General features: G+C 41.7%; 1 long non-coding RNA gene across 1 annotated transcript in view; it reads left to right on the forward strand.

The window, feature by feature from the left end:
• LOC116270245 overlaps positions 1-23,711 on the forward strand; it is a 101,615-nt gene that overhangs the window by 10,282 nt on the left and 67,622 nt on the right. The window contains exon 4 of the long non-coding RNA XR_004178186.1: positions 21,088-21,251. This is a non-coding gene — a long non-coding RNA (uncharacterized LOC116270245). The remainder of the gene's footprint in view (positions 1-21,087; positions 21,252-23,711) is intronic.

Here is a 23,711-nt window from a genome sequence, read left to right on the forward strand (position 1 = left end):
TTTTAGTAGAGACAGGGTTTCACCATGTTGGCCAGGCTGGTCTTGAACTCCTGACCTCAGGTGATCCACCCACCTTGGCTTCCCAAAATGTTGGGATTACAGTCATGAGCTACCATGCCCGGCCTATTTTCTTTATTTCTTTATATATTTATATATTTTTTGAGGTGGAGTTTCACTCTTGTTTCCCAGGCTGGAGTGCAATGGTGCCATCTTGGCTCACCGCAACCTCCGCCTCCCAGGTTCAAGCCATTCTCCTGCGTCAGCCTCCCAAGTAGCTGGGATTACAGGCATGGGCCACCATGCCCAGCTAATTTTCTGGTTTTTTTCAGTAGATACGGGGTTTCTCCATGTTGATTAGGCTGGTCTTGAACTCCCAACCTCAGGCGATCTGCCCGCCTTGGCCTCCCAAAGTGTTGGGATTACAGGCGTGGGCTACCATGCCCAGACTGTTTTATTTTATTTTAACAACAAATAGAAGGTGGTTATTCCAGGAGGGTTTCAGAATACTACCCCAGATTTGGTTTCTCCTGGTTTGACTACAGGCAGTGCTGGTGTCTTTCTCTTGATCATACTCCTTTCCTCATGGGTGTGTTCAGTCCTCTGATAATAGAAGTGCTTACCTTTAACCTTTCCCTCTCTCACTGAGTGTTCTCTCTTTTCTAAAATACCTTTCATTTGTTAAAGCTTTTAAAAAATCCTTATTTGAACATTCAGTGTTATGTAAAAAAACAAATTAACTGCTCCTTAATACCATGTTTGGAGGTGAAAAATTTTCTAAGCCTTTTGCTCAGCCATTTATTACCAAAGGGGTATCAAGCTTGGATGTCAATCTAGGATGTAAATTCTAGACCTATACAATTCCTTCAAGGGCATCTGAAAAGTTGCTTTCTAATCCTTTTGCTGTATTTTGGCGGCAAGCTTTGTTTTCACAGTTTAAAGAGGATTGATAGTCTTCGTATTGTCTCTCCTTCTCCTTCACAACTTTCTGAAGTTCACTTGCCTGTTTCACTTTCATGGCTTAAGGTACCAGATTCTTCTGCCCCTTTCATAGATCCACCAGCGCCCCACATGCTCCAGAAAAATGGAGCTACACTGTGCCTTTCCCTGAGCTGTAGAAAGTTCCACCTCTAGGTTCCCAGGTGCTTCTCATCATCATTTTTCAATTGATTGAGTTGCCAACATCTACAAAATATATTCTAACAAAGATGCTCAGAATGTCTGATATTGACCTATCTACACAGGTAAACTTTAATAACTCTGCATTTCCCTTTCACTGATGGCCTCATGCCTTTTGCAGAAGTAATATAGGAAAGAAGAAGAGCATTTAAATAGGGCAGAAGATCTAATTTTCTTTTTCTTTCTGGAGATGTTGTCTCACTCTGTCACCCAGGCTGGAGTGCAGAGGCTTGGTCGTGACTCACTGTAACCTCCGCCTCCTGGGCTCAGGTGATTCTCCTGTCTCAGCCTTCCGAGTAGCTGGGATTACAGGCACCCACCACCACGCCCAGCTAATTTTTGTATTTTCAGTAGAGATGAGGCTTTGCTGTGTTGGCTAGTCTGGTCTCGAACTCCTGACCTCAGGTGATCCACCTGCCTCAGCCTCCCAAAGTGCTGGGATTACAGGTGTGAGCCAATGCACCCGGCCAGAATATCTAATTTTCTAACTTACAACGTACTTGAATATTGAAAGGAATTTCATACTTTTAGAACGAAACCCTCATTTGGGTTGGGTAGGATTAGGGCAAGGAGAAGTCTGGGAAGGAGTTCTTGGGTAGTTAAACTGGAAAAAGAGAGTCTGGCACATTCAGAATGGTTCCATATTTGTTACCCGCAGACTGTACATAAGAAATGAGACCTGGCTTTTAAGAGATATGATGCCTGTGAAAACCCAGAATATACTTGCGACTGGCTTTACCCAAAAGTGTTTAGGACTCTAGTAGGGACACCTCCAGTTCCTTTTGGAAATAAGCTAATATTTGGTTTCCAAAAATGTATTGAAGTAGTCTTCATGAGAAAAATAGAAAATAGAAATGTTATTGAATGTTCTTGCACCTAATGCTACTTTTTAGCATTTTTAAAAATAGTGAAGTACATGTTGGGGTGGGAATGGAGAAGAGACTATAATATTTCTGTATCTGAAGCCTCTGTAAGGTCTTAATCCAGCCCTCCATAGGAACATAAGCAATAATTGTCATCTACAACTTGTTCCTAAATTTACTCACAGTTTCTCAGAGCTATTGAGAGAAGTACTACGATGCTAATTTAAAAATATTTTCAAATCCATCTGTATGATGATGAAGTTATTATAGTTACAAATGCATGATTCAGCAATAGGCATTAGGAAAACATATCCACCAGACAGCCTGATGATCATGGTGTATGACACTTTCTTCTGAATACATGCGGGTTAGATGAAAGTGGTGACAAAGGATTGAGATATCTAGATCCACATCATTTACTTTTTTTTTTTTTTTTTTTTTGAGACAGAGTCTCGTTCTGTCACCCAGGCTGGAGTGCAATGGCACACTTGGCTCACTGCAACCTCTACCTCCCAGGTTCAAGTGATTCTCCTGCCTCGGCCTCCTGAATAGCTGGGATTTCAGGCATGTACCACCACGCCTGGCTGTTTTTGTATTTTTAGTAGAGAGGGGGTTTCACTATGTTGGCCAGACTGGTCTTAAACTCCTGACCTCAGGTAATCCGCCCACCTCGGCCTCCAAAAGTGTTGGGATTGCAGGTGTGAGACACAGTGCCTTGCCATTGTTTACTTTTATAAGCAGTCTCACTACTGGGTGGCCAAAGGAAATGAAATCAGTATGTCAAAGAGATACGTGCACTCCCAGATTTATTGCAGCATTATTCACAATAGTTGAGATATGGAATCAACTTAAGTGTCTATCAATGGATGAATGGATAAAGAAAGTGAGTGCATACACACAATGCAGTACTATTCAGCTTTAAAAAAGAAGGAAATCCTGTCATTTGTGACAACATGAATGAACTTGGAGGACATTATGTTAAGTGAAATAAGCCGGCATAGAAAGACAAATACCACATAATATCATCTGTATGTGGGGTATAAGGGAGTAGAACTCATAGAAACTGAGAGGAAAATGGTGGTTCCTAGAGGCTGGGCGAGGTAGGATGGGAAGATTAGAGAGATGTTAGTCACAGGATGCAAAATTTCAGTTAGACCGTAGGAACAAATTTAAGACATTTATTGTACATCATGGTGACTACAGTTAATAGCAATAAACTGTATCCTTGAAAATTTCTGAGAGAGTAAATTTTAAGTGTTCTCATTACAACAGAATAAGTATGTGAGGTAATGCATATGTTAAATAGTGTGATTTAGCCATTTCACAATGTAGACATATATCAAAGCATCATGTTGTGTGCTGTAAATATATACAGCTTTTACTTGTCAATTTAAAAATATTTTTTAAAATTATAAAAAAGAAATGTACAGTCTAGGCCTCATACGAGGCCTACTCAATCAGTATCTGTATGTAAATATTAGAATTTAAAAAGTAAAATGAGATAAAACAAAACTAAAAAACAAAAGGAATTCAATTTCCACCTGCACCATTAACCACACCTCTTTTTTTTTTTTTTTTTTTTTTTGAGACGGAGTTTCACTCTTGTTACCCAGGTTGGAGTGCAATGGCATGATCTCTGCTCACTGAAATCTCTGCCTCCTGGATTCAAGTGATTCTCCAGCCTCAGCCTCCCAAGTAGCTGGGATTACAGGCACCCACCACCACACCTGGCTAAGTTTTGTATTTTTAGTAGAGATGAGGTTTCACTATATTGGCCAGGCTGCTCTAGAACTCCTGACCTCAGGTGATCTGGGCCTCCCAAAGTGCTGGGATTACAGGCATGAGTGCCCAGCCAACCACACTTCTTAAGGCTAGATAAATAAATAGCTTTAAGCGTAGAGCAAATGGTGTTTCACTTGCAAAGAAGAGGATCTCTTGGTCCTCTCCTTTCCCCAACCGCAAATAACGACTTTGCTATTGGCGATGGAGGGTGGGTCGGGAAGGGAAGTTTGTGAAGCAATGGCCGAGGGCCTTATTGAACAGGCATGCTGCAGGGGTGGCTTGGTCATAAGTTGCTGATGAAGCAGATTCTCTGTCACTCATTCCTGGTGAACAGGTGGGGACTGCCTTCTTCAAGAGAGACAGGTGATAATAGAAGAGTAGACAACTCTGAACAAACTTTTCCTGAGGATTGTCCCTTTTGGTATTACTCAAACTTGAATAATACATGGGCATGTTTTATAGGGAATTTTTTTTCAGCTCTTTGGGTGATCTATTATTAGGATCTTATTAAAATATGTATAATTTTAAAACTAGGTATACACTACTTATGCTTATAGTTCTTATGTGACTCTAGAGCCAAAACAAATTTACAAATGAAATCAACTATATCTGAGCAGACCTCGGGATTTGAGAGAGAAAAATAAATCAAATATAACTATGAAACCCAATAAGATGTAAATTATTTTAACGTGATAGATAATATGGTTTTGTTGAAACTAATCACTAGTATGGAACTTAAAGATAGACACAGTAGAACCATGTATCCTCAGGGTCTGGTCTGTGTTTAAATGTGTTATTTAGATGTATTAATACTCATGCAAAACATGCCTGTTAGCGTAAGTACATTGAACAAATTGTTGTTAATAGCTTTGAGGGTTCATAGGTTCAGGAAAATAAGATCTCAACCAAAACTCTGTAGTAAACAATCATCGAATGTCAGTTTCAATGACGTATCATTTGATAATTTGTTAAATTGTCTACTCACTTGAAGATGGGGTTAGCATTGTGTTGATATTAAAATTGGTACTCAGTGGATATCTAATCCATTTACTAACAGAATCAGGGACAGAACCATTCTTCTTTGTGTATTTATGCCTCAAGTTTCTGCTTATAAGCTGGTATGTGTTGGTATGTAAAAAGCCAGAGTCCCCATGGCACATCTGCTCACAGCGTGAAGATGACGTTGAATCCTATGGCTTAGTAGATTAAACTGCCTCATGCCATGCAACGACTTAGTTTTCCCAACATTTCCTCTATTTCCATCCTTGACTTCATCTGGCTTTCATTTGGCATTTGTGCAAGTGTAAACACAAATGAAAAGTCAGGCAGTGAAACTGCATGATGGTTACTTCTTGTATAAAATGTTAAATTATAATCAAAGACACAAAATTTTAAAAATCCTAGAACTCTTGTGGACTGCAAGATATTTATCCTTTGAGATATACTGCTTTAAAATTAAATTTAGGCTCCACGGTTCTCAGGAAAACTTTTCTCATCTGTGGTCTTTCCTTTAAGTTCCATTAATAATTAAAAATGACAGTCGTGATGACTTCTGAGTAATGAGTGTTTATTATGCTCCAAAATTTAAGTTAAGCACTTTACATATGTAGTCTCATGAAAACCTGGTAATTGGTGTGAAGTGAGAGCTTTGGCTATTTTACATGTGAGGACATTAGACACCAAGAAAAGGTCAATCACATGACAAGTAAGTGGCAGCAGCAGAATTTGAAACTGTATCTTTCTCATTGCAACATCCAAGCCTTACCCACTAAAGCCCCTTTTTTTTTTGTTTGTTTGTTTGTTTGTTTGTTTGTTTTGAGACGGAGTCTCGCTCTGTCGCCCAGGCTGGATTGCAGTGGCCCGATCTCGGCTCACTGCAAGCTCCGCCTCCCGGGTTCACGCCATTCTCCTGCCTCAGCCTCCGGAGTAGCTGGGACTACAGGCGCCCGCCACCACGCCCGGCTAGTTTTTTGTATCTTTTTTAGTAGAGACGGGGTTTCATCGTGTTAGCCAGGATGGTCTCGATCGCCTGACCTCGTGATCCGCCCGTCTCGGCCTCCCAAAGTGCTGGGATTACAAGCTTGAGCCACCGCGCCCGGCCTTATACTTTAAGTTCTAGGGTACCTGTGCATAACGTGCAGGTTTGTTACATATGTATACTTGTGCCATGTTGCTGTCTGCACCCATCAACTTGTCAGCACCCAACTACTCGTCATTTACATCAGGTATAACTCCCAATGCTATCCCTCCTCCCTCCCGCCTCCCCATAATAGGCCCCGGTGTGTGATGTCCCCCTTCCCGAGTCCAAGTGATCTCATTGTTCAGTTCCCACCTATGAGTGAGAACATGCGGTGTTTGGTTTTCTGTTCTTGTGATAGTTTGCTAAGAATGATGGTTTCCAGCTGCATCCATGTCCCTACAAAGGACACAAACTCATCCTTTTTTATGGCTGCATAGTATTCCATGGTGTATATGTGCCACATTTTCTTAATCCAGTCTGTCACTGATGGACATTTGGGTTGATTCCAAGCCTTTGCTATTGTGAATAGTGCCACAATGAACATACGTGTGCATGTGTCTTTATAGCAGCATGATTTATAATCCTTTGGGTATATCCCCAGTAATGGGATGGCTGGGTCATATGGTACATCTAGTTCTAGATCCTTGAGGAATCGCCATACTGTTTTCCATAATGGTTGAATTAGTTTACAATCCCACCAACAGTGTAAAAGTGTTCCTATTTCTCCACATCCTCTCCAGCACCTGTTGTTTCCTGACTTTTGAATGATCGCCATTCTAACTGGTGTGAGATGGTATCTCATTGTGGTTTTGATTTGCATTTCTCTGATGGCCAGTGATGATGAGCATTTTTTCATGTGTCTGTTGGCTTTATGAATGTCTTCTTTTGAGAAATGTCTGTTCATATCCTTTGCCCACTTTTTGATGGGGTTGTTTTTTTTTTTCTTGTAAATTTGTTTGAGTTCTTTGTAGGTTCTGGATATTAGCCCTTTGTCAGATGAGTAGATTGCAAAAATTTTCTCCCATTCTGTAGGTTGCCTGTTCACTCTGATGGTAGTTTCTTTTGCTGTGCAGAAGCTTTTTAGTTTAATGAGATCCCATTTGTCAATTTTGGCTTTTGCTGCCATTGCATTTGGTGTTTTAGACATGAAGTCTTTGCCCATGCCTATGTCCTGAATGGTACTACCTAGGTTTTCCTCTAGGGTTTTTATGGTATTAGGTCTAATATTTAAGTCTCTAATCCATCTTGAATTAATTTTCGTATAAGGAGTAAGGAAAGGATCCAGTTTCAGCTTTCTACTTATGGCTAGCCAATTTTCCCAGCACCATTTATTAAATAGGGAATCCTTTCCCCATTTCTTGTTTCTCTCAGGTTTGTCAAAGATCAGATGGCTGTAGATGTGTGGTATTATTTCTGAGGACTCTGTTCTGTTCCATTGGTCTATATCTCTGTTTTGGTACCAGTACCATGCTGTTTTGGTTACTGTAGCCTTGTAGTATAGTTTGAAGTCAGGTAGCGTGATGCCTCCAGCTTTGTTCTTTTGACTTAGGATTGTCTTGGAGATGCGGGCTCTTTTTTGGTTCCATATGAACTTTAAAGCAGTTCTTTCCAATTCTGTGAAGAAACTCATTGGTAGCTTGATGGGGATGGCATTGAATCTATAAATAACCTTGGGCCGTATGGCCATTTTCACGATATTGATTCTTCCTATCCATGAGCATGGTATGTTCTCCCATTTGTTTGTGTCCTCTTTTATTTCAGTGAGCAGTGGTTTGTAGTTCTCCTTGAAGAGGTCCTTTACATCCCTTGTAAGTTGGATTCCTAGGTATTTTATTCTCTTTGAAGCAATTGTGAATGGAAGTTCATTCATGATTTGGCTCTGTGTTTGTCTGTTATTGGTGTATAAGAATGCTTGTGATTTTTGCACATTAATTTTGTATCCTGAGACTTTGCTGAAGTTGCTTATCAGCTTAAGGAGATTTTGGGCTGAGACAATGGGGTTTTCTAAATATACAATCATGTCATCTGCAAACAGGGACAATTTGACTTCTTCTTTTCCTAACTGAATACCCCTGATTTCTTTCTCTTGCCTAATTGCCCTAGCCAGAACTTCCAACACTATGTTGAATAGGAGTGGTGAGAGAGGGCATCCCTGTCTTGTGCCAGTTTTCAAAGGGAATTTTTCCAGTTTTTGCCCATTCAGTATGATATTGGCTGTGGGTTTGTCATAAATAGCTCTTATTATTTTGAGATACATTCCATCAATACCGAATTTATTGAGCATTTTTAGCATGAAGGGCTGTTGAATTTTGTCAAAAGCCTTTTCTGCATCTATGGAGATAATCATGTGTTTCTTGTCTTTGGTTCTGTTTATATGCTGGATTATGTTTATTGATTTGCGAATGTTGAACCAGCCTTGCATCCCAGGGATGAAGCCCACTTGATCATGGTGGATAAGCTTTTTGATGTGCTGCTGAATCCGGTTTGCCAGTATTTTATTGAGGATTTTTGCATCGATGTTCATCAGGGATATTGGTCTAAAATTCTCTTTTTTTGTTGTGTCTCTGCCAGGCTTTGGTATCAGGATGATGTTGGCCTCGTAAAATGAGTTAGGGAGGATTCCCTCTTTTTCTATTGATTGGAATAGTTTCAGAAGGAATGGTACCAGCTCCTCCTTGTACCTCTGGTAGAATTCAGCTGTGAATCCATCTGTTCCTGGACTTTTTTTGGTTGGTAGGCTATTAATTATTGCCTCAATTTCAGAGCCTGCTATTGGCCTATTCAGGGATTCAACTTCTTCCTGGTTTAGTCTTGGAAGAGTGTAAGTGTCCAGGAAATTATCCATTTCTTCTAGATTTTCTAGTTTATTTGCATAGAGGTGTTTATAGTATTCTCTGATGGTAGTTTGTATTTCTGTGGGGTCGGTGGTGATATCCCCTTTATCATTTTTTATTGCATCTATTTGATTCTTCTCTCTTTTCTTCTTTATTAGTCTTGCTAGCGGTCTGTCAATTTTGTTGATCTTTTCAAAAAACCAACTCCTGGATTCATTGATTTTTTGGGGGGTTTTTTGTGTCTCTATCTCCTTGAGTTCTGCTCTGATCTTAGTAATTTCTTGCCTTCTGCTAGCTTTGGAATGTGTTTGCTCTTGCTTCTCTAGTTCTTTTAATTGTGATGTTAGAGTGTCAATTTTAGATCTTTCCTGCTTTCTCTTGTGGGCATTTAGTGCTATAAATTTCCCTCTACACACTGCTTTAAATGTGTCCCAGAGATTCTGGTATGTTGTATCTTTGTTCTCATTGGTTTCAAAGAACATCTTTATTTCTGCCTTCATTTCGTTATGTACCCAGTAGTCATTCAGGAGCAGGTTGTTCAGTTTCCATGTAGTTGAGCGGGTTTGATTGAGTTTCTTAGTCCTGAGTTCTAGTTTGATTGCACTGTGGTCTGAGAGACAGTTTGTTATAATTTCTGTTCTTGTACATTTGCTGAGGAGTGCTTTACTTCCAATTATGTGGTCAGTTTTGGAATAAGTGCGATGTGGTGCTGGGAAGAATGTATATTCTGTTGATTTGGGGTGGAGAGTTCTATAGATGTCTATTAGGTCTGCTTGCTGCAGAGATGAGTTCAATTCCTGGATATCCTTGTTAACTTTCTGTCTTGTTGATCTGTCTAATGTTGACAGTGGAGTGTTGAAGTCTCCCATTATTATTGTATGGGAGTCTAAGTCTCTTTGTAAGTCTCTAAGGACTTGCTTTATGAATCTGGGTGCTCCTGTATTGGGTGCATATATATTTAGGATAGTTAGCTCTTCCTGTTGAATTGATCCTTTTACCATTATGTAATGGCCTTCTTTGTCTCTTTTGATCTTTGATTCTTTAAAGTCTGTTTTATCAGAGACTAGTATTGCAACCCCTGCTTTCTTTTGTTCTCCATTTGCTTGGTAAATCTTCCTCCATCCCTTTATTTTGAGCCTATGTATGTCTCTGCGTGTGAGATGGGTCTCCTGAATACAGCAGACTGATGGATCTTGACTCTTTATCCAGTTTGCCAGTCTATGTCTTTTAATTGGAGCATTTAGTCCATTTACATTTAAGGTTAATATTGTTATGTGTGAACTTGATCCTGCCATTATGATATTAACTGGTTATTTTGCTCGTTAGTTGATGCAGTTTCTTCCTAGCCTCGATGGTCTTTACATTTTGGCATGTTTTTGCAATGGCTGGTACCGGTTGTTCCTTTCCATGTTGAGTGCTTCCTTCAGGGTCTCTTGTAAGGCAGGCCTAGTGGTGACAAAATCTCTCAGCATTTGCTTATCTGTAAAGGATTTTATTTCTCCTTCACTTATGAAACTTAGTTTGGCTGGATATGAAATTCTGGGTTTAAAATTCTTTTCTTTAAGAATGTTGAATATTGGCCCCCACTCTCTTCTGGCTTGGAGAGTTTCTGCTGAGAGATCTGCTGTGAGTCTGATGGGCTTCCCTTTGTGGGTAACCCGACCTTTCTCTCTGGCTGCCCTTAAGATCTTTTCCTTCATTTCAACTTTGGTGAATCTGGCAATTATGTGTCTTGGAGTTGCTCTTCTCGAGGAGTATCTTTGTGGCGTTCTCTGTATTTCCTGGATTTGAATGTTGGCCTGCCCTACTAGGTTGGGGAAGTTCTCCTGGATGATATCCTGAAGAGTGTTTTCCAACTTGGTTCCATTTTCCCCCTCACTTTCAGGCACCCCAATCAGACGTAGATTTGGTCTTTTTACATAATCCCATACTTCTTGCAGGCTTTGTTCATTTCTTTTTCTTCTTTTTTCTTTTGGTTTCTCTTCTCGCTTCATTTCATTCATTTGATCCTCAATCGCTGATACTCTTTCTTCCAGTTGATCGAGTCGGGTACTGAAGCTTGTGCATTTGTCACGTATTTCTCGTGTCATGGTTTTCATCTCTTTCATTTCGTTTATGACCTTCTCTGCATTAATTACTCTAGCCATCAATTCTTCCACTTTTTTTTCAAGATTTTTAGTTTCTTTGCGTGGGGTACGTAATTCGTCCTTTAGCTCTGAGAAGTTTGATGGACTGAAGCCTTCTTCTCTCATCTCATCAAAGTCATTCTCTGTCAAGCTTTGATCCGTTGCTGGCGATGAGCTGCGCTCCTTTGCCGGGGGAGATGCGCTCTTATTTTTTGAATTTCCAGCTTTTCTGCCTTGCTTTTTCCCCATCTTTGTGGTTTTATCTGCCTCTGGTCTTTGATGATGGTGACGTACTGATGGGGTTTTGGTGTAGGTGTCCTTCCTGTTTGATAGTTTTCCTTCTAACAGTCAGGACCCTCAGCTGTAGGTCTGTTGGAGATTGCTTGAGGTCCACTTCAGACCCTGTTTGCCTGGGTGTCAGCAGCAGAGGCTGCAGAAGATAGAATATTGCTGAACAGCGAGTGTACCTGTCTGATTCTTGCTTTGGAGGCTTCCTCTCAGGGGTGTACTCCACCCTGTGAGGTGTGGGGTGTCAGACTGCCCCTAGTGGGGCATGTCTCCCAGTTAGGCTACTCAGGGGTCAGGGACCCACTTGAGCAGGCAGTCTGTCCCTTCTCAGATCTCAACCTCCGTGTTGGGAGATCCACTGCTCTTTTCAAAGCTGTCAGACAGAGTCGTTTGCGTCTACAGAGGTTTCTGCTGCTTTTGTTGTTATCTGTGCCCTGTCCCCAGAGGTGGAGTCTACAGAGACAGGCAGGTTTCCTTTAGCTGCTGTGAGCTCCACCCAGTTTGAGCTTCCCAGCGGCTTTGTTTACCTACTTAAGCCTCAGCAATGGCGGGCGCTCCTCCCCCAGCCTGGCTGCTGGCTTGCCGCGATATCGCAGACTGCTATGCTAGCAATGAAGGAGGCTCCGTAGGCGTGGGACCCCCCCCCCCCCCCCCCGGTGTGGGATATTATCTCCAGGTGTGCCTGTTTGCTTAAAGCACAGTATTGGGGTGGGAGTTACCCGATTTTCCAGGTGTTGTGTGTCTCAGTTCCCCTGGCTAGGAAAAGGGATTCCCTTTCCCCTTGCGCTTCCCAGGTGAGGCGATGCCTCGCCCTGCTTCAGCTCTCACTGGTTGGGCTGCAGCAGCTGACCAGCACCGATTGTCCGGCACTCCCTAGTGAGATGAACCCAGTACCTCAGTTGAAAATGCAGAAATCACCGGTCTTCTGTGTCGCTCGCGCTGGGAGTTGGAGACTGGAGCTGTTCCTATTTGGCCATCTTGCTCCGCCCCCTCTAAAGCCCCTTCTTATGTCTCCATTTCACATTGTGAATATCTGTTTTACTGCAACTAGGCACAACTGCTCTACAATTATCCTCATACATTCCTGTCTTTTCCACTGGGCCAGTGGCTCTCAATCTTTATTATGCATCAGAATCACCTGGAGTACTTTTTAAAAAATGCAGGTCCCAGACGCTGCTCCATACTTACTAAATAAGAAATTTTCTGTGCAAATGTCCAGGAGGCCTGCATCTTTTAAAACAGCCCCCCTCAGGTGATTCTGTTGCAAGTGTCTGTCTGATCACATTTTGTGTAAAACAGCATTAGACTGTGGATGCCTCAAGAACCATGGCTTTTAAAAAAATCCATCCTTGTATCTCAAGGACTCACTCACTAAATGCTTGTCAGATAAGTAAAAGAATGAATGAAGGGGCAATTGTCAAGAAAGATGTGTTCTTGGGAAGAATATGCTTTTGGTCAGACCCTTGGAAAATTTAGAGATGCATGTTTAAATATCACTTATAATATACTCGGTCTAGACTCTCCTTCCTGGAGGCCAAGTATGGCAAAGAGCCGATGAGAGGGTGGTAGAAAGTACAGATCCATTTACATATATATAAAAAAATGAAAATGCTCCGGACCATCCAGGATGAGATAGAATAAATTTTCTCTTGCTTTTATAAAACTAAAGTCAGTTGAACTAGAAATGTTTAAATGCACTTGAGGCCCAGAAAGAGATTTGTTCCCTTAAAGTTTTGTGGACCTGACATTTTCTACTTAACTCATAGCTCTAAGGTCAATATGGATTTGTTACCAGAAAAGGGTCCCAATCCACACCCCAAGAGACGGTTCTTAGACCTCATGCGTGAAAGAGTTCTGGGCAAGTCTATAGAGTAAACTGAAAGCAAGTTTATTAGAGAATGAAAGAAACAAAAGAACGGCTACTCCATAGGCAGAGCAGTGGCATGGGCTGCTCAGTTGGGTATACTTATAGTTATTTCTTGATTATATGCTAAATAAGGGGTGGATTATTCATGGATTCATGAAATCCAATAATGGATTCAATATGGATTCAATAATCCATAATCATGGATTATTCATGGATTTCCCTTTTCTGGAAAAGGGGCAGGGATTTCCCTCGGAACTGAGGAGCCCTCCCCTGTTTAGACTATATGAGGTAACTTCCAGATGTTGACATGGCATTTGTAAACTGTGATAGCGCTGGTGGGAGTGTCTTTTAGCATCTTAATGCATTATAATTTGCATCTAATGAGCAGTGAGGATGACCAGAGGTCACTTTCATCACCATCTTGGTTTTGGTGGGACTTGGTAGGCTTCTTTACTGCATCCTGTTTTATCAGTAGGGTCTTTGTGACCTGTATGTATCTTGTGCCAACCTCCTGTCTCATCCTGTGACTAAGAATGCCTTAACCTCCTGGGAGTGCAGACCAGCAGGTCTCAGTCTCGTTTTACCCAGCCCCTATTCAAGATGGAGTCACTCTGGTTCAAATGCCTCTGACAGATTCATTCCTGTATTTAGCAAGAGTTTTTTTTTTTTTTTTTTTTTTTTTTTTTTTTTTTAGAGTACTTACTAAAAAGCTTGTATTTAATAAGACATAGTCCTTTCCCTTTCTGAGTTTATTTTCAGTTAGAAAATTCAGGGAGCAGTAAAAGAGCAATGCAAGTAAATGGGGGGATACTTGTTCAGAATCTGCAAATGTAAGAGTGCATGAAAGGGTTTGTATAGCCAGGGGACTGGTGCTGGATGCTGCAAATTGAATAAGAATTGGAATAAATTGGATAGCCAGGAAGCAAAGAGCAGTGGAACAGATGCTTGGCAGTCAGATTGCTTATGGCTGGCTGGTTCAGTTAACAGTAAGGACAGGAGCCTAGGGTGGTGCGATATTTGCCTTGGGGAGCATAGAGAAATAGCATTGCATAGATGTGTTTTCTGACATTAAGTAGAGCTTTGGATGTTGTGGAATTTTGAACATTTCCTTTATATGAAAGCCGGTGAATTGCAGGGGAGAACAAATCAAGTCAGGGAGACCTACTAGAAGGCTGCTTTCTCAGAACAAGGAGCACTGAGGAAAAAATTAAAAACAAATAAACAAAAAAAGAAGGTTGCTTTTGGTAGTCCAGATGTGAAGGGACAGGGTTTAGACCAGGGTGGTGGAGTGCAGAAAGAAAAGCCAGAGGGATGTGGAAGGACAAGATGGCATGACCATGAATGGTGGCAGAAGCAGTGTGGAACGAGCACATCAGCTGATGTGGAACGTATGAGAACAAAAACACTCATTTTCTCACCAGAACCCTTAGTAGGAGACAGTACCTTAAGCTTACAGTGAGGATTCCAAATTGAAATTGCTCAGTAGCTGTTTCACCCTTTGTTGCTGGCAGAGCAGATGGCTCTGGAAGAGACTAGGACAATTTGTTGCTTCTTCTGTCTCTCATCACTCCCCAACCTCATCCCACAGTGAGGACCACTCACTAGTGACATTTCTGCTTTAGACCTACAAAGGAAGTCTTGCTAATGAGACTTAGGCACTGTTTCCCAAAGTGCCATTCTTGGAAATCTGTGGGTTTGTAAGTAGATTACAGGGTCACAGTTCCATGGTCAAATTAGTTCAAAAAGTATTGTTAGAGAATTAAGCAAGTTTCTTTACTGCAGGATGTCCCACAGTCTTTAATATGGTAATCAACATTTTGACTATCCAAGAGAGGGCGAGCTTGGGGCACTCCACAAACTTTTTGGATCATGGAGCTCTTTTAAAAAGAAGCACCTTGAAAGAAGAGGATAACACAGCATATATGTAAAGAAATTAGGGACTAGAAAGTTTGTGTCTTGCACTAGAGGTTGGTAGTGTCATGCAAAAAAACAAGAGTTGGGATTTGGGTCCAGGCTTTACCACTAACTGGTGGTCTGGGGTAAGTCATTGAATGTCTCTGAGGTTCAGTTTTCCCAGGGGTTATGTTCATTGTAAATGAACTCTTCAACTCCTTTCAAAAGCCTGTCTTCATACTCAAAAAGGAAAATAATCTGCACTTTCTCTACTCTGCAATAACTCTGGTGGTGGAGGCAGTGGTAGGAAAAGAGAGGGTAGAGGGGACAGTGACAAGAAGATGAATAAGATACGGTCTGAACCCCTGAGCTGATTCGACTGTTGGGCCCAGTTACAGTGCTGGGCTGATGTAACAAAGATAGATGAATTTTGCAGTGTGTTCTCAGGCTTCTCTGAATCCAGCCACATCATGTGATATACAGCAACTAGTTCAGTTACTAAGCAACACTAATTCCCAATGGTCACTTAATCCGTCTAGTCTCAGTTCTGCTATTAAGAAGCTGTGAGGCCTTGGATAAATCAATTAACCCTCTGGGTTTGGGTTTCCTTCATCTGTAAAATAAGGAGGTTGGGTTAGGTCTGGAACCATTTTTAAGTTGACCCAAGTCTTACCTGGAAGAAGGTAAAGGAAACACAGCTGTTCTCCTCTCACCCACCCCATGCAGGTGGGCCCCAACATTCTGTCTTCGCTTTTCTTCTCTTCTTTCCTCCTGGATCACTTAATCTGTCTCAGACTTTAATTATTGCATTTATGTAGTTGAAGTTCAAATGTGGATCTCTAAGACCAACTCCTCTCTTGAATGCCAAAGTCAAGGTGTGTCTACCTGTTTTCATTCTAAGGAAATCAAATTACTTATGTTTCAAACCAAACTCACAGTCTCCCCTTACAAACCAATTCCTCTTCCAGGTTAAAAATAAATAAATAAATAACTGGCCAGGTGTGGTGGCTCATGCCTGTAATCCCAACATTTTGGGAGGCCAAGGAAGGCAGATCACTTGAGGTCAGGAATTCGAGAACAGCCTGGCCAACATGGCGAAACCCCATCTCTACTAAAAATACAAAAATTAGCAGGGTGGAGTGGCGCACACCTGTAATCTCAGCTACACAGGAGGCTGAAGCAGGAGAATCACTTGAACCTGGGAGGTGAAGGTTGCAATGAACCAAGATTGCATCACTGCACTCCAGCCTAGGCAACAGAGTGAGACTCCATATCAAAAATAAATTCATAAATAAATAAATAACTATGTGCTCCTGGTCACATGCAGCCCAGACACCCAGGCTTTTTGACTCCTTCCTTCTTCCCTCCTGTGGTAGTCACTGGTCAATTCTCAATTCTCTCCACATTATTATTATTATTTTTTGAGACAGTCTTGCTCTGTTACCCTGGCTGGAGTGCAGTGGCTCGATCTCAGCTCACTGCAACCTCAGCCTTCCAGGTTCAAGTGATTCTCATGTCCCAGCCTCCGAAGCAGCTGAGATTACAGTGGGTGTGCACCACCATGCCCAGCTAATTTTTGTATTTTTAGTAAAGACGTGTTTTCACCTTGTTGGCCAGGGTGGTCTTGAACTTCTGGCCTCAAATGATCCACCTGCGTTGGCCTCCCGAAGTGCTGGGATTACAGGCATGAGCCATAGTGCCCAGCCCCTCTCTATATTATTATATGTCCACATTATTTATTTCCCTTTCCTGATGTCATTATTGTACATAAGGCTTTCATTGGTCATCCTATCCCAGGTCTCTCCTCCAAAGCACTCCATATGCCAGGTTCAGCCTCACAGAGCTTCTCTGAGCCTGCCATCCCACCTCTCCAAAGCCCTTCCTGGCTCTCTTGTGCTCACCCCTTGGTGGCATTCGGAGCCCTGCATTTTCCCACCTCAATCATCTTGCAGCTTCCAGCTTTGTCTTCAATCACCTGTGTGTTCCTGTCCTCCTGCCAACTATTTATTAGTTTTCTTATCTCATAACTTGCCTATTCAAATTGTTCCCTTTTCTTAGACTTTTGTCTGCATTCTTTCTACCTGACAAAATCCTAGTGATATTTCAAGAGTCAGCTCAAATAATGCCTCCTCACTCCAACAAATCTTTAGGGAACTCTCAACTGGCTTGATTTCTCCTTCTTTTAGTGCCTTGTTCTTTTCTTTCTTACTACCTTACCAACCCAAACTATATATCTACTATATCTTGTAGTATCCTTTATATCTTTTTTGAGGCCAAGGAACATGTTTCCTTCATCTTTCTATCGACTATAGTGCATATTACATATTAGGAACTCAAAAACATGGTTGAATAAATTCCTATTAAATTATTAAGCTATTAAAACAATAATCTATTGAAATAATGTAATAATCTTAATCTCCTAACAAAATACTAATTAAATTTAAGTAAAATAAATAATCTACAATAATCCAAAAATGAATTGAATCTTGGTTTACTCTTTGGTGTTTTACCATTCTACTTTCGTGTCAAGTTTAGAAATAATTTTCTGAAGAATTTTGACTTTGATTTTAGTTATACTTTTGCTTAAGTAAGACCATCAGCCTATGGTTAAGGATATTTGTCTGTCCTGTGAAATCTCACTATCTCCAAGAAACCGGCTGGCTTCACTACATCATGGGAAAGGTGTTATCTTTCCTAGTTGGAGCGTCATCTGATGATGTGGTTGAAAACATGCACTTTGGCATAAGACAGACTTGGTTTGGAATTCCGACTCTGGCCTTGTTAGGGCTGCTTGGGGAATTTAGTTAGCATCTCTAAATATTGGTTTCCTCACTTGTAAATGGAGGTAATAATACATCCTGTAATTGTAGGTACTGGTTCTACTCTTGGAAGGATTCAAAAATTGTCATACTTAACTGAGGGGCTCCTCCAAGCCTGGGCGGGGTTTTCTGTATGCTCTATGGACCTACAAATGCAAACCACACTGGACTATGTAATTTCAGAGACAGATTGGAAAGCTGAAACAGAAATGCAGGGACTGTTGGTGCCCATCTTCCTGGCTTGGTGGGGAGGGATGCAGGAAAGCAGACTTGTGCTTCTCATCTTGAATCAGACAGATGACAGACACTCCAGGAAATTCCTTTTGTTTGGGAAAAAAATGCTCTACCGTCTTCTCTTACCTCAGTTTCCTACATTCCCAGACTTCCTAAAAGACTACACCACTGGGGTTCCCTGAGAAACCAGCTAAGTCCAGGACATAAGATCAGCCCCACAGCTCATTTTGGTTCATAGACAATAAGGAAAGGGGACTCAACAATTACTGAGTGCTGAGTACCCACTATGTGGTAGGAACATTTTCTACATAATTATAATTATACTTCCTCATAACTTTGTCATATAAGTATCATCTCTATTTTACAAGTAGATGCTAAGCAACCTCCCAAGATTGTACAGCTAGTAAATCTGAGTGAAGAAATGAACTCAGATAGTCTATAAAACTTTTAGCATTTGTGGCCAGGCATAGTGGCTTACGCCTCTAATCCCAGCACATTGGGAGGACGAGGTGGGAGGATTGCTTGAACTCAGGAGTTAGCGATCAGCCTGGGCTACATGGCAAAACCTTGTCTGTACAAAAAATACAAAAATTAGCTGAGTGTGGTGGCATGCACCTGCAGTCCCGGCTACTTGGGAGGCTGAGGTAGGAGGATCGCTTGAACCCAGGAGGTGGAGGTTGCAGTGAGCCATGATCACACTACTGCACTTCAACCTGTGTGACAGAGCAAGGCCCTGTCTTAACAAACAAACAAGCAAACAAACAAAGAAAGAAACTTTTAGCATTTGAGATCTTCAATGTGATCAAAGCAAATTAGCTTTATGAGGTGGGGTTTCCTTTAGCTTCTATGTCAGCGAAATTGTGAACCAACAGGATTTACCTTTTGCCACCTTAGTACTGCGGGAAACTAGCTTTCAGAAATATTGTTTGAGGGCTGGGCACGGTGGCTCATGCCTGTAATCCCAGCACTTTGGGATGCCAAGGCGAGTGGATCACCTGAGGTCAGGAGTTCGAGACCAGCCTGAGCAACATGTCCAAACCCTGTCTCTATAAAAATACAAAAACTAGCCAGGCATGGTGGCGCATGCCTGTAATCCTAGATACTTGGGAAGCTGAGGCATGAGAATCACTTGAACCCTAGAGGCGGAGGTTGCAGTGGTTGAGATCGTGGATCGTGTCTACTGCACTCCAGCCTGGGTGATAGAGTGAGACTCTGTCTCAAAAAACAAAAAACAAACAAACAAACGAAAAACTGTTTGGGGACACTTGGGTCCTGTTTTCTTCCCTGACGCTGATGTGATGCTGATGATAGTGAGTGTTTCAAGAACTAGGAGAGGCTGGTGGTTGTAAACATCCCTATAAACGTTAGCTCAGAGATTGTTAATGTTAATTTTCTGGAGCAGTGTGAGGTAAGCCCCAAGTAGTAAAGGGCAGAAGTATAGTAAAAGTTTGGTTGTTTTGTCAACTTTGCAAGACTTCAGCTGGATACCTTGTTAGGAAACTAGAAGCTGGAGGAAAGTTGTGCTAAGATGTGTAGCATTTGTTCTTGCTTTGTGTGGCCATTTTATTCCCAATAAGTACTCCACTAAAGAAATGGGCAACTTACAGCAGCCATTCAGCAGCCCGCCTGAACACTGTGGCACTGTATATAGTTATAGGGAGTTATATCCATTCAGAGGGACACACCAGATCAGAGGAAAGGAAAGAGGTAACTATGTATGCAGACGTGGAACTGTCCCCAACATGTATAACAGACAAGCCAAGGTGAAATATATAGCATACTAATATCCAACTTTTTAAATTAAAAATCTGTGCCTCTCAAGGTATGGTGGCTCACATTTGTAATCCCAGCACTTTGTGAGGCCGAGGTGGGAGGATCGCTTGATTGCCTGAAGCCAGGAGTTCGAGACCAGCTTGGGCAACATAGCAAGACCTGGTCTCTATAAAAAAATACAAAAATTAGCTGGGCATGGTGGTGTGTGCCTGTAGTCGTAGCTACTCAGGAGGCTGAGGCAAAAGGATCACTTGAGCCCAGGAGTTCAAGGCTGCCGTGAGCTATGATCACTCCACTCCACTCCAGCCTGGGCAACAAAGCAAGACCCTGTCTAAAGAATACTACAGCAAAACAAACAAACAAACAAAAAAACCCAAAACACTACAAATCCATAGTTTTTATATATGTGTAAAGTAGTTCTAGAAAATTATTCAAGTAACTGATAACTAGTTACCTCTGAAGGTAGGGATGGTGTGGTGGAAATGAGACTCACTTTTCATTGTCCAGAGCAGTGATTCCCAGCGTGTTCTGGGATTCCTGGGAGTCCTTGAGACCCTTTCAGGAGATCCATAGATCAAAATTATTTTAATAATAATACCAAGTTGCTTTTATTCTCATTCTCTCATGAGTATACAGTGGAGTTTTCCAGAGGCTCAGTGACATGTGCCATTGCAACAAATTGAATCCAGAAGCAGATATGATAATACAACTGTGTCTGGTCAAGCCAAATATTTAAGAGATTTTAAAGAATGTAAAATGATATAATTCTTCTCATTTTGAAGATGAAGTTTTTTTTTTTTTTTTTTTTTTTTTTTTTGAGACGGAGTCTTGCTCTGTAGCCCGGGCTGGAGTGCAGTGGCCGGATCTCAGCTCACTGCAAGCTCCGCCTCCCGGGTTTTGCGCCATTCTCCTGCCTCAGCCTCCGGAGTAGCTGGGACTACAGGCGCCTGCCACCTCGCCCGGCTAGTTTTTTTTGTATTTTTAGTAGAGACGGGGTTTCACCGTGTTAGCCAGGATGGTCTCGATCTCCTGACCTCGTGATCCGCCCGTCTCGGCCTCCCAAAGTGCTGGGATTACAGGCTTGAGCCACCGTGCCCGGCGAAGATGAAGTTATTTTTATAACAATTTTGAAGATAAAGTTATTTTTATAACAAGTATTATTCAACAAAATTACTATTATTTAATGAGTTAATACACAAATTTTAAATTCTCAGTTTTAATTTCTAACTGGGCAAATATCAGTAGGTATAAACAACATCCCTCTGAGATCCTCTGGGATACATCCAATTCCTTCAGTGCCTGGTGTGCTTGGAAAGCTTCTTTTGCACAGTGCTGGACAGGAATGCCAAGGAGGAAAGAAATGTGAATGGAACCGAAGTCTGTAATAAAATATTGCTTTCTCTTTTTCCCAGCCTCCATCAAGGGAGATCTACAAGTTGCCTGGGGTTCAATGCTATAGAAAGTTCCAAGGTTTGTGGCTTGAATTGTTCTAAAGAAGCTGAAATAATTGAAGAGAAGTAGAGGCCAGCTGTTTTTGAGGATCCCGCTCCACAGAGAATGCTCTGCCCCTGTTGATGTAAGTAGATCCAGTCACCGAGGCTCTGTTACCACATGAGATTGGGAGTGGTGTGGCTCACATTGAATCCCCCCACTTATCCTGCCTGGTGTCACAGGGAAAGTTGAACACTTGGTTTCTGTGCCTAGGGCTGCTATCAGATGAGGAGACAATGTATTTGACTATATAGGAAATCTGATATGGACTGTCAATTAACTCATTTTCACTTCCATTGATTTGGTCGTGACCAGCCCTAGATTAGAGGGCAGTTCTGGAGTGTCCTGGCCTAGAGTGTCTTCCTCAGTTTTGAGTGAGCCAGGGTATCTGGCCTCTTTCTGGGACTTCTCTGTCCTTACAGGACCCACTGGAAATCTCTAGGGTTCCTGCGTCAATTCATGTTTTCTAATATTAAAATTTGTTTTTATTTTTAACAATTATTTTATAAGTTGTTTTCTTCTAGGAATAATTTGAGGTGATTTAGAGTAAAACAATACTTAATAGAAGCACTACAACCAGGATAATAGTACAAGAGTCCTGTAATTATGTTTTGGGGGAATTAAATGTAAGAAAACCTAGCCCAGGGATACTGATTGCAGGTTTGTACCACGCTTAGCTGTGACTCAAGGCAAAAAGAGAAGCATGCTATATTGCAGAACTTTTATTAGGAAACCATTTCCACATATCAAGGTGGTCTGCTACAGGTGAATTTTGGTCTGAATGGGACTTCTCGGTTCATCCTTTGGCAGGCTCAAATCCCACCGAGGATCTAGAACTGTAGCAATTTCTAGATTGCGTCTGAGACCTTCCCATCCTGGAGCTCCATATCTCCTTCACGCCTGTGCCTCTAGCTTCTAGCACATGGAGGATGCTCAGTGAGAGCCCTCAGATTCAACTTGGGCTTTACTGTATTCTGCACAGCTTCTGGAATGTGTGCTGAATGAATGAATGATTGAGTAAATAATGTGAATGATTATTGGGATAAGGGTGGGGCTAAAGTAGTATTTTCTTACATTCCCCAGAAGATTTCTTCTCCCTGTCAAGATGCTTATTGGATTATCCCCTCCTCTCTGTTTATTATCTAGGGAATGCCTCATTGCTCTTTAGTTTCCTGGTGGTAATAATTCACTTCATAGTTTAATATCTTAGATTTTCTTCTTCCCACAGATTGCCTTGAAATTTGCCTTTTCTTCCTCCCTCACTTTCTTCCTTCCTCTTTCTTTTCCTCCCTTTTTTCCTTCCTTATGATAGACTCTTGGTATGGGAGAGTTAACAGGTCTTAACTTGAGCCTTCACAGTGTATATTTTAGAATGAATAATTCATTGCTATGCTTCACCACCAACCAGAAATTATTATAGTGTTTCTCTATTACATGAGATTTTTCAAACATTATTTATCTATCATTTGTTCTGCTTTACCTTTCAGGCACTATCACTGTGGTCTTTTCTTTCCCTGCCATTGGATTTTTTTTTTTTTTTTTTTTTTTAACAGGGTCTTGCTCTGTCTGTCACCCAGGCTGGAGTGTAGCAGTGCGATCTTGTGCAATCTTGGCTCACTGCAACCTCTGCCTCCAGGCTCAAGTGATCTTCCCACCTCAGCCTCCCAAGTAGCTGGAAATACAGGTGTACGCCACCACTTTGTATTTTTTGTGGAGATGGGGGTCTCACTATGTTGTCCAGGCTGGTCTTGAATTCCTGAGCTCAAGCAATCCTACCACCATGGCCTCCTAAAGTGCTCGGATTACAGGCATGAGCCACCATGCCTGGCCACCAATCTTAAGTAGTGATTTCCATAAATTATTATTTCAATATTCAAGACATGTGCTATATATAGCCTTGTCCTATGAAGCCTGATTTCGGTGCCCTCCTCCAACCCCACTGTCATATTATCCCTAGAACTATCTCACATACCTTGGCTCCTCCAGGAAGAGTCCTTCTGGTCATCAATTCAGGCTCATTCTCTTTCTGGGAATGATCAGACTGAATATTTCAATCTGTTTAGAGATTTACTAAGTTTTAGTTTCTTGTGTTTCTTATTAATAGGGAGACCAAATAATTCAGCATCCAATCTGGAGAACTAGTGAGGACAGGAGAAGTTATTAATAGGTAATCTGGAACATAAGGCATACTCTGGATGGGTGTGGCCACCTACTTTTCAAAGATACTGCCTCTTTAATAGGTACTGAGAGCAGAAGGGTAACAACAGCCTTTGGAGATTGAACTCCTGAGTTCTGTTCAGTTGTCTGGGGCTAGGGAACTCTGACACAGATTTTGTAGCACTGAGTATTTCTAACAAGCTGTGGGGGGCCTGTCTCCTAGTGGATGTTAGAGTTCCCAGAGGGAGAAGTCAAGACCACTGCAGCACCGATGGCCCCGTGCTTATGAGATCCAGTGGTGGTACCCCCAGTCAGTCTTCCTCCACCCTCTCCTTCCGCTTTTCCCTTTTCCTCCCCTTCTTCCCTTGCCCTCCCCACTCCCCAATCT

Source organism: Papio anubis, chromosome 1, assembly GCF_008728515.1.
Source record: "Papio anubis isolate 15944 chromosome 1, Panubis1.0, whole genome shotgun sequence".
In the NCBI taxonomy this organism is placed as follows: domain Eukaryota; kingdom Metazoa; phylum Chordata; class Mammalia; order Primates; family Cercopithecidae; genus Papio; species Papio anubis.